We start from the raw sequence: 9,733 nt of genomic DNA, 5'->3' as shown, positions 1-9,733 counted from the left end.
CGATTTCTCAGCTTCTGCAAATCTAAATGTACTCAGGCCATTCTAGAATTGTTACTTGCAAGAAAAAATACGTGCATAAGTGTGGGCATTTTCATTTTACAAGCTACTAGTTTTCTCTTAAAGAAAAATGAAAGTACAGTAATCGGAAGATGTAAAAAATTATAACTTTGCAGTAGGCACTTTTATTTACTTTGGGTTTAGCTTTTTATAAAGAGAATTACCATAATGTTCAACACAATGTACCACACTTCCCATGAAATAAATGAATTTCTGTATTTATATTGAAAAGGTTTAGCTGGACTTAATATCCAATATTGGAAACTATCCCTAAATCCTTTCAAGGACTGAGGATATATCCAACAGATTCAATGTCCTGCTTAATAAGAAGGGTTACGGTAACAGTGCAAAGGGTGGTAACAACAGTGCAAATCTAGGTTAATATCGCTGAACTTGTGCGATGGTCAGTAAATATTCTTGTAGTCCAGTGTAATTTTACCTTTCTACTTAACATCAAGTCAATCAGGATTGGATTCAAGCTAAGTAGCAGGATTACAAAAAGATTTTGTGTTGTCAGAGTTAAGCCTATAACGGTAGAGAGTTCATTAATGCATCTGGACTGGAGGAAAAAACCAGATATATAGAGAATCCTCAAAGATGGGCTGTTACTCGGACACTGTAGGTATTGCTCCTATCACTGTTGTCCCATTACCATTTTCTATTACTTTGTTCATAGAAATATACAGCTGTTTCATGGTGAAATATTCTTAATATAATTATCAAATAATTAATGAAATTATTTCTGTGTTGTATAATAAACAATATATTAATATATTTATGCTCTTAATTATGCTTATTCCAACTAAACATAGCTAAATTAATATTATAATAGCTCTTCAGGCATCACTCAGAAATAAGAACCACGTAGCATCACATCCTTTATAAAAGCAAGGATGATGCTGATTGTAGAGAAGAAACAACACACAAATAAAGATGAAAATGGACAGCAAAACTAAATAGTCATAAAAATATGGCAATCTAACAGGCAATATTCCAAGCACTTTGTGTACCAGCCACTTACAATTTCATATATCACTCATAGGAAAATAAATATGGAGAGGAGAAAAGTGAACTAACTTGGCTGAATAGTACCCAGCACTTGTTCCCAACTGAGGGAACTGACATCAAGAGAACTGATGAAAGACCAAGAGACCACAGTCGGTAGTAGAATAACCATCTTACTTGTATTCTTTTTTTTTTTCAGTAATAAGATCCAACTCCATCTAAAGTAAATGCTGAATGAGAAGGTACTAGGAGAGGAAAATATTACTAGTAAGTGAGCATCTACAATATCTAGAACATATTATCGTGTTCTACCGTTTCTCCTCTACGTGAAGGAGTAAGTCATAAGACAAACACATTCAACTTTACTTTTAACATCAAAACCTGTATCATAATAAAAGATTTTTAAGTCCAACATGTAGGAATGGAAGAAAACCCCATAGTAGCATAGTATCAATGATGTAGTAATAATACTGTTAAAATATGAAAGGGAACCCTTTGTTCTTTTTTTAACTTTATATCTTCATTGAATTACCTTTTTTTACTGACAACAAATATTTTCCGCAATTTCAGACCTCACTAATAAGGCAGTCACAGCCTTGCATATCCATCATGAATTATGTTTAATTAATCAAGGCAATAAATAGGATAGTAACTGTATATAAATGAAATTGTCACTGTTATTTATTTTATGAAGCCCAAAATAAAACACTGTCAAAGAGATCAGAAAATGACAATATCCGTGATTGGATAACAGGTCTATTTCTATTCCTATTTTTCCCTGTTTTGAATGTGTATGAGGTTTTATAACTGAAATGCCCTTCCAAGGCTGGACTTTCAATAGCTTGTACACTGCAGCACATGCCAGGAACATTGAAATGATACTAATAAACCCAAGTAAATATAACGAAACACATGGCAGAAATAATAATCTAGTTTGCATTTTCACTCCTATACAGCAGTAGGATCAGACACCCTTTTCTCCATTTTGTCAAAGTAAATGCAACCACTGTTTCCTGCATCTCCAAAGCACCGGTTACTTGATTATCAGTGCTTCTACCTGCGCTTTATACTGCACCTGAACAGGAGAGACTGTGTAATCTGCCCTCCAAAGTTTCCGTAAAACCTCCTATAATTTATCTTCCTTTCATTTTAGTTACCTTTCCCTACATGTTCAACTAGGCATTTGAAATTAATCTGATTTGCTGAACTAACTAATTTTCTATACTCTCAAAGATAATAGAATTAATTCCCTACACTAGTTTAGTAAAAGCTGGACATCTAGGGCTAAATTCAAAGCTTACCTACTTGCTCAAACTCTCTCTAAAGAGATCAACATGGCAAGTGGAAATTAAGTTTGAGGACTTTGCGCTAGTTGAGGTGTAGTTTAGAAAGAGAACTGAAAGTGAGCAGGTGCATCACTGATAACCAACTTTGCATTAATCATGCAGTGAACATTACATTCACAGAGATAACAACATAGCCTCAACAAGACAATCCACCCCATATGTCACAAAAAAAGCTTATCAATGCCTTGTAATAACTGCAATGTTATTAAGACAGATAGGAAAGGATCAAAACCTGTAAATGTACAAAGGGCAGGGAAAATCAAGGAAATATCTGGTGTTGCCTTTAATATAATTATGTTTAGAGACAAATTAGTACATAGTAAGCTATGCACATGAAGACAAAAAGCATAAATAAAACACCAAATTATATTCTTTCTACACAAGATATGCAAAGAGTGTGGAGTGCAGTATAGTGCAAATATTACACACAGAATTCCAAATGAGTACACCTCTGAGAAGCAAAAAGTGTGCATCTCAACGAGTTATTACAAAAGAGCTTGAGTATTTAATTTCCCCAGGCTTTTAGCATCTTGTCTTATCTCCACTACATACAAGAGACCCTCCGACATTTTGCTAAAATTCCATTTTTTGACTGTCTTCTGGTGACAGAAACTATAGATGCCTCCTTTGAAATTGCAAGAATCTTTTAACTAAGTTCCCCAGACCAAGAATGTACAATCTGAGCTCCCTTTTTAATTAAATTATAACTTGATTAAAATGTTGCTAAATGCTTAATATTTTCTGTAATATACAGAGTATGAACAGCAACACACAACGGCATTATGCTCTGTAACACCTCTTGACTGTTAGTTTAGACAGCAGCAGTGGCCAAACATGCTGGTGCCATCAACTGTTCCACTATGGTAGTTACAGCTTAGATAAAATCACCTTCACATCCCTGCAAACAGAAATGAGTTTCATTCCCTATGCCATGCTTCTCATGGTGTTTCTGCACCAATGGTAATGAAATTATTTGATGATATAGACAATAAAGGTGATGGAACAACTTAGAAGTTGGAGAGCTACTATTGAATAACATGGGAGCCCTTTATAAAGCACTGGAGCCTTTTCCTTCTAAAATAACTGAAACCCAGCAGAGCAGTAGTGTGCATTTCTATTTGGGGTATTATAAAACTTATCATAGCTATTTGGAGACCAATGTGACTTTATTATTCCATCCTGCTCTTAACAGCAAGTGGAGAGCAATAAGGGCAGGATCCTAAAGTGGAAGAAAACATTGTGAAATAGAGTCATCCCAGAGGCATACGAAAAGTGAAATTAAAATTAAAATTTATTCAAGGCATGTGCTTGAGTGATAAAAGTACAGCATATGATCATGTGAAATAGTGATGTGAGTTAATTTAGTTCAGTGCAAATATGAGAGCTAAAGTATGCTGTTTTCGCAAATGCAGCTCCTGAGCAGAATATAAGTGACAATAAAACCCAGCTCGCATCCAAAAAGTTCCAATTATTCGTCAGAAGAAACAGTAACAAACAAGTCAATTCAGATCCTGATTTTTCTGCAAGAAGTAAATATAAGGAAAAATGTTCAGGCAGGGGGTCTGTGCAGTAACTGTAGATAAAGATGGCCTACAAATACAATACTACAAATTGCCTGCTGGCCTATAAAAATGCAGTGCTTGTTACTATGAATTAGGCAATGAGCACGCTGTCTACTGGATGTAATGTAATACATTCAGCTGGACTTTTATAACCTGAGGTACAAAGTTACATTCCTATGAAAAACCAATCACACAGAACACACTGAACTATTCAACTTTTACCAAGAAACAGCATTCTAATAAAAGACTAAAAAGGCTAGCTTGTAGTAACCTGGAACAGTAACATCTCTCTGCATTGCTCATTGGAGTTAACATCAAACATGCCACAGTAAGGTATGCGAGCCAATTCTTTAGCTCAGGATCTGCAGAAGATGATCAGCTGTCAATCATATTCACAGGCAGTAATTTATGGTAGGTTCAATGAACCCCTACAAGCAGGGAATTCTGTTTATAGATACAAACTACTCCATTCCAGATCAGCTGATTCCATCAGGATGTTACTCAAGAGAACTTAAACCTCAGTTCTCAGAGGTAAGCCATAGGTCATTTTATACTGTGGCCAGTTCTGATATTTAGACATAACATTCTACACTAAAATGATAGGAGTAGTTAGAATGCATCAGATAGTGTCCCTCTGATTAGTGTGTATGCTTACTGGATATTCCTGTCACTTATTGTTGCAGCTACAAAAATCCCAGCAGGACAACAGACAGGAGATCGTTAGATCTCATATGGGTTTTGGATTAATTACACAGACTGTGAAAAATTATAACAAATGTTTGTGCAGTACTATTTGAAATAGATATTCTTTAGTCTATAGAGTATTTCAAGGGAGCAGTGGCAAATGGGTATAACACTCTGCTAAATTAAATAGCTTACATTATTAAATTTTGACATGACAGGTTTGTTGTCAGAACACATACAATGATGTTTTTTGAAAAAAAATCACAACTTACCTCTATTAGTCTACTATACTTTAGAACAACTCACTTAGAATTTGTCATTTTTTTGCAACTTGAGAATTTTTTTGACCTGGTTCTTCAGGAATGCTACAACAGGTCTATAGTGATTTGTAGCCAATGTGGATATAATGCATTCTATTCCCCCTGTTAATCTTCATGTTTACATCAGTTCCTCTCTTTATCTTGAAAGCTACCATCAAGCCCCCACAGCCACCTTTTAGCCTCTGAGTACCTGCATGACCTGTCATAGGGAAAATTTCTCCATTATCTTGATAAAGAAAATCTTTACCTTTTTTCTTGAGCAGACTCTCAATTTACTCCAAGTTTCACCCTTACCAGCAGTCCGCAGAGGAAGTCCTTTGAGATCTCTGAATCTCCAGGGCTCATTCAGTCCTTGATTCCTCTATTAAGACTGCAAATGGAAATGCCATCTAATATTTTATTTCAAATCCTCACACTTTCTTAACTTGACAGCCTACTTCAGCAAACTTATTTTACACAGGTAGACACTACTCGTCTCTGTAATCCCATTCCAGCCAATTACACAAATCCTTAAATATGTTCACTTACCATTTCAATAAAATAGATCTGCTGCAGTAGAGTTCTCAAATAGTTGAGTATATACATGTTTATTTATTACTTCTGTAGCAATAAAAAATGTCAAATACTCCATTGATGGTTCTAATAATAACTAGTGGAATTGTAACCATATATCAAAACTCTCTGCTGACAGTGATTGAAAAGATTGACAAGGGTGAGGACAAATGCATGCCACTAAGAAATACCTCAACAGTTTGAAGATGCATTGCTGCCATGGTGATGATATGCATAGAGAAAAGCAGTATGAAAAAAGTGTAGACACATAGCAAGACTTCAGTTTGACCTAAATTTCTCCTTATACAGTTGAATAAGCTCACGTAGCTGTTCATGCACTTCTGGGTAAGAGCAACTCTCATTAAATAGAATATCATTCAGTATTTCTCTATCTACTTCCACAGAGTGCAGGCATTCTTATTCATAAAATGTAACCACATAGACAGCCCAAGCAAAATTTTTGTCACCCAAAGTCAGCACAGTAGTCCAGATGCTGTGGATCTCCACAAATTCCTTGTACGGGAGTGAAGCCATGAGAATTCAATTCAGATGATTTTGTAGTGGTTTTCAACACACATCTCTTGGTAATAAGTCTTTATTAGTATTTAATAAGATCAGTTATGGACAATTTAATAATTGTGCTTTTAAGAGCAATGTAACTTAATCAGGTTTGTCCTCCACCTGAAACACAACTGCATTTGTGTTCTGTTGTAACAGAAGTTAATGTGCTTTTTATCACCTGATCATACTCATGTGAAATCATGGTACCAGTATGCTCATACACGTGCTTTTACATCACTCTGCCTGGCCTCCCTGCCTGCTTGTACAGAGACAGCAAAGGGGAACCCACAGCCTCTGGATCCCAGATGTGCTGAAACAACACAAGTCTGGCAAATTTATCTTTGTTGCTTGCAGGTTAGGCAAGCATAGTGGGAAATGTATGGATATGTATGTCACATTGAGATTGTTTTTATCCTGTAATCCAAGGACATGCATATATGTTTGGCCTACCAGTTTGATGTAGTTACCTTCCTATTCAAACAGTTAATGAAGATTACATACTGGATAAATCAAATTAAAGTTTTATTAATTAGTGGTTGTTACTCCCATCTCCTCGTTCCAAATCAAATAGTGTTTATTGTGATATTTTGCCTGTGTACTGCTATAAAACAAACCAAATATGTAAGAAACAGAACAATAAATAAAATTTTATTTCACGTATATATACATGCAGAACTCCTACTACACCTGAGATGAGAAGGCTGTATTGCTGACAGGGTTGGGTTTTTTTTTCCTTTTTTTTTACACAAAATGGTCATGTGCATGTAGATGACTAAGAACTCAGGGGCAAAAATGTAATTTTCTTTTGTTGCGTTCACCTACTTTACCAGTGGGATCAGAAGTTATGTAAACAACCAACCTTTATCCGGATGTTCCAAAATAATTTCATATGACAGTGTTTCGTGCCAAGGACAAAGAACAAAACATTTTTTACCCCTCTTAGAGGACACAAGGAAGACAGACTGTTATAGACTTTAAGAAGGAAATAATGATGACTTTAGCCGCTTTGAAGGAATACTTTAAAATATTTGTATTTGCATAATAAATTATATTATTCAAAATTGCTCTTCAGACTTCAGCAGCTGATGCGTATGCCCCCAATAATATTTGCAATGAAGTTAGCAGGTTTATATTCTAAGCAAAGGTACTGAGAAAGTTGCATGCCTCAAACTGTCAAAACCAGAACTATTAAATTGGGTTTCACTGGGTATCCAAAACAGGGTATTATTGTCTTACTAGACATTATGACTTACATCCCATGCCAGGGCCCTCTTTTTTCTCTATGTCACTGGTATCATTGCCATTTATAGGTTCAATCATTTTTTGTGGAGTAAGCATGAAACCCCCTGATAGAAATGTTCTTGATTGGGATTGCAGAATAATTTGTGATACTCAAAACTTTTAATATTTCTCCAGGCTCATGTGCATCCCTAAAAAAATGGAAAGTTAAAGAAAAGCACAAGAAAGAAATGGAAGAACTTGACTTATTTTCATGGCAGCCAATTCTATTTTCATTGATACTGAATTGGATTTTGAGAGGTAAAACAGGGTATCAATCTGGGCAACATTTAAGCTTTAATCCCACACACTGTTTTGTTCTCTTCCAGTTATACAGTTGGAAAACTTCTGTGTAGTGGCAAATCCAGATAGCAAAGAAATGCCAAACCTTCCCAACCACAATGGGAATGCAAGCAGTGAAGAAACACAGTGTATTTTAAATAAAGAAACCATCCTGCCTGGTCTTTTCTTATAGTCTTGCTGCTTGTAACTCATTTGTAACCTGAAGTCTTTTTAGTGCTTGCATGTGTTTGCAAGCAGCAATATGTTCAAATGAACACACAGGAAGTGAAGAAGTAAATTAATATTATATTTTAAATATTTTGGGTTTTTTTAATGAATAAAATAGTTTTGAAAATCTACCTTAATTTTACCTTGAAAATCTGAGACTATCTGGAGCTAAATATGATTTTCAGCTGAAGCCTGGAATTTTCATTGACAGCAATGAAAATAACAATAACTGCATTATCTAATCAGAATTCACTTTTGATAAAGTGAGCATATGTGTACACATGTATGTAGACCATACACATATTATTTAAGTAAAATTATGTTAAAATTCAAAATCCACATGAACTATATTACTTCTCTACCACCATTACTAATACTGCATCTGGCATTTCAGACACATTAAGTTCATTTGAAACTGCATTCATCGATATTCTCCATTGCTTGAACATCCTAACGGTATTTGAATACTTCCATCTTGCTATTCTGAACTACAATATAATTTTAAAGTGACATATGATCATAAGGAAAAAAAATGTTTAATGTTTATTTTCACAGCACCATCCTTTCATCTGGTGTGAAAATATATTGAATGGCAAGGCCAAGAGGGAATTGCCTATCTAGAAACAAAGACATTAATTAAAGGATTCAGAATGCTAGCCAATTCATTTTCAGCTGCTTCATGCTTAATTTCTTTAGCAGGTAATGATATTCAGTAATAATATTGGCATTTCACAGACAGCTCTGTGGCAAGATTGACTTTCTTAGTTCTGTTGTTTGAAAACAATTCCAATAAGGTAGGTAAATGGGAGTTACTATTGAGTACTTCCAAGCTCTAAAGAGCCAGATTCTGCTGTGTTTACATGTTTCAAGTAATAATTCTTACATACTTTCATTGATTCCTATGACTGCTTTTGAAGATGAAAGCAACAAAGGCAGCAGAAATAGGCCATAAACCTTTGTCACATTCTACTCTACTTTCAGTAACACAGAGTAATTCAACAGATTTACAACAGCATTACTGAGAATAGAATTCTTTTGGGCTATTTGCCATCTGCATATCAAGCCTAAATACCAAAGATTAGTAATTAAGAAGTACCTGAAACAAACATGCTTTACTACTAGGGTAAATATCTTCAATGAAGAACATCTGGCTGATTTTCATTCAGCATAATGATACCGGTTTTATATATTTGTGGATCATATTTGTAATTAGAATACAAGAGATTGTGTCAAGCTTATTTTTAAATAGAATTATATCAGTCTATAATTAAATACCTTTATCTAATTTTTATTATTTATAATACATTACTATATATTTGTTTATACATTATATTAAATTATAGTGCTTTTATGTAAAAAATTGCACTTCTAACCCAGTTTTATACCCATCAAAATTCACACTGTGATCTCATTAAGGGGTTTTAATTCCTACAGGACAATTCAGACACATACATGCACTGGCAATAAAAATGTTCCATCGATCTTTCATCATTTTGGAAGGAGCTATATATAGCTCATGCTATTGTGGGCATATGTTGTGCCTCCAGGAGGATCTGATTAGATGAGATACTTGGAAAAATTCCATGAAAAAACAAATTGAGGTAATGAGTGCACTGAATATCTAAAGCCTTGCAGACATTTGTGGACATGTTTAACTTCATGCACACCGCTAATCCATTTAAATCAGAGTATGCCTTTGCATAGACAACACAGGGTTAGATGCTGAACTAGATATTTATATTGCATATCAGCAGAGTATCTCCTGCAATCCAGAGTCCTTACAAGTCTCATCTGTTTACCAGCCCTGTGAGATGGAGAGTAATGCATTCATTTTAAACAGAATGCACTATGTAGAGGT

Source organism: Falco peregrinus, chromosome 9 (genome assembly GCF_023634155.1).
Source record: "Falco peregrinus isolate bFalPer1 chromosome 9, bFalPer1.pri, whole genome shotgun sequence".
Classification (NCBI taxonomy): Eukaryota; Metazoa; Chordata; class Aves; order Falconiformes; family Falconidae; genus Falco; species Falco peregrinus.
Note: the sequence above shows the minus strand (reverse complement) of the source record.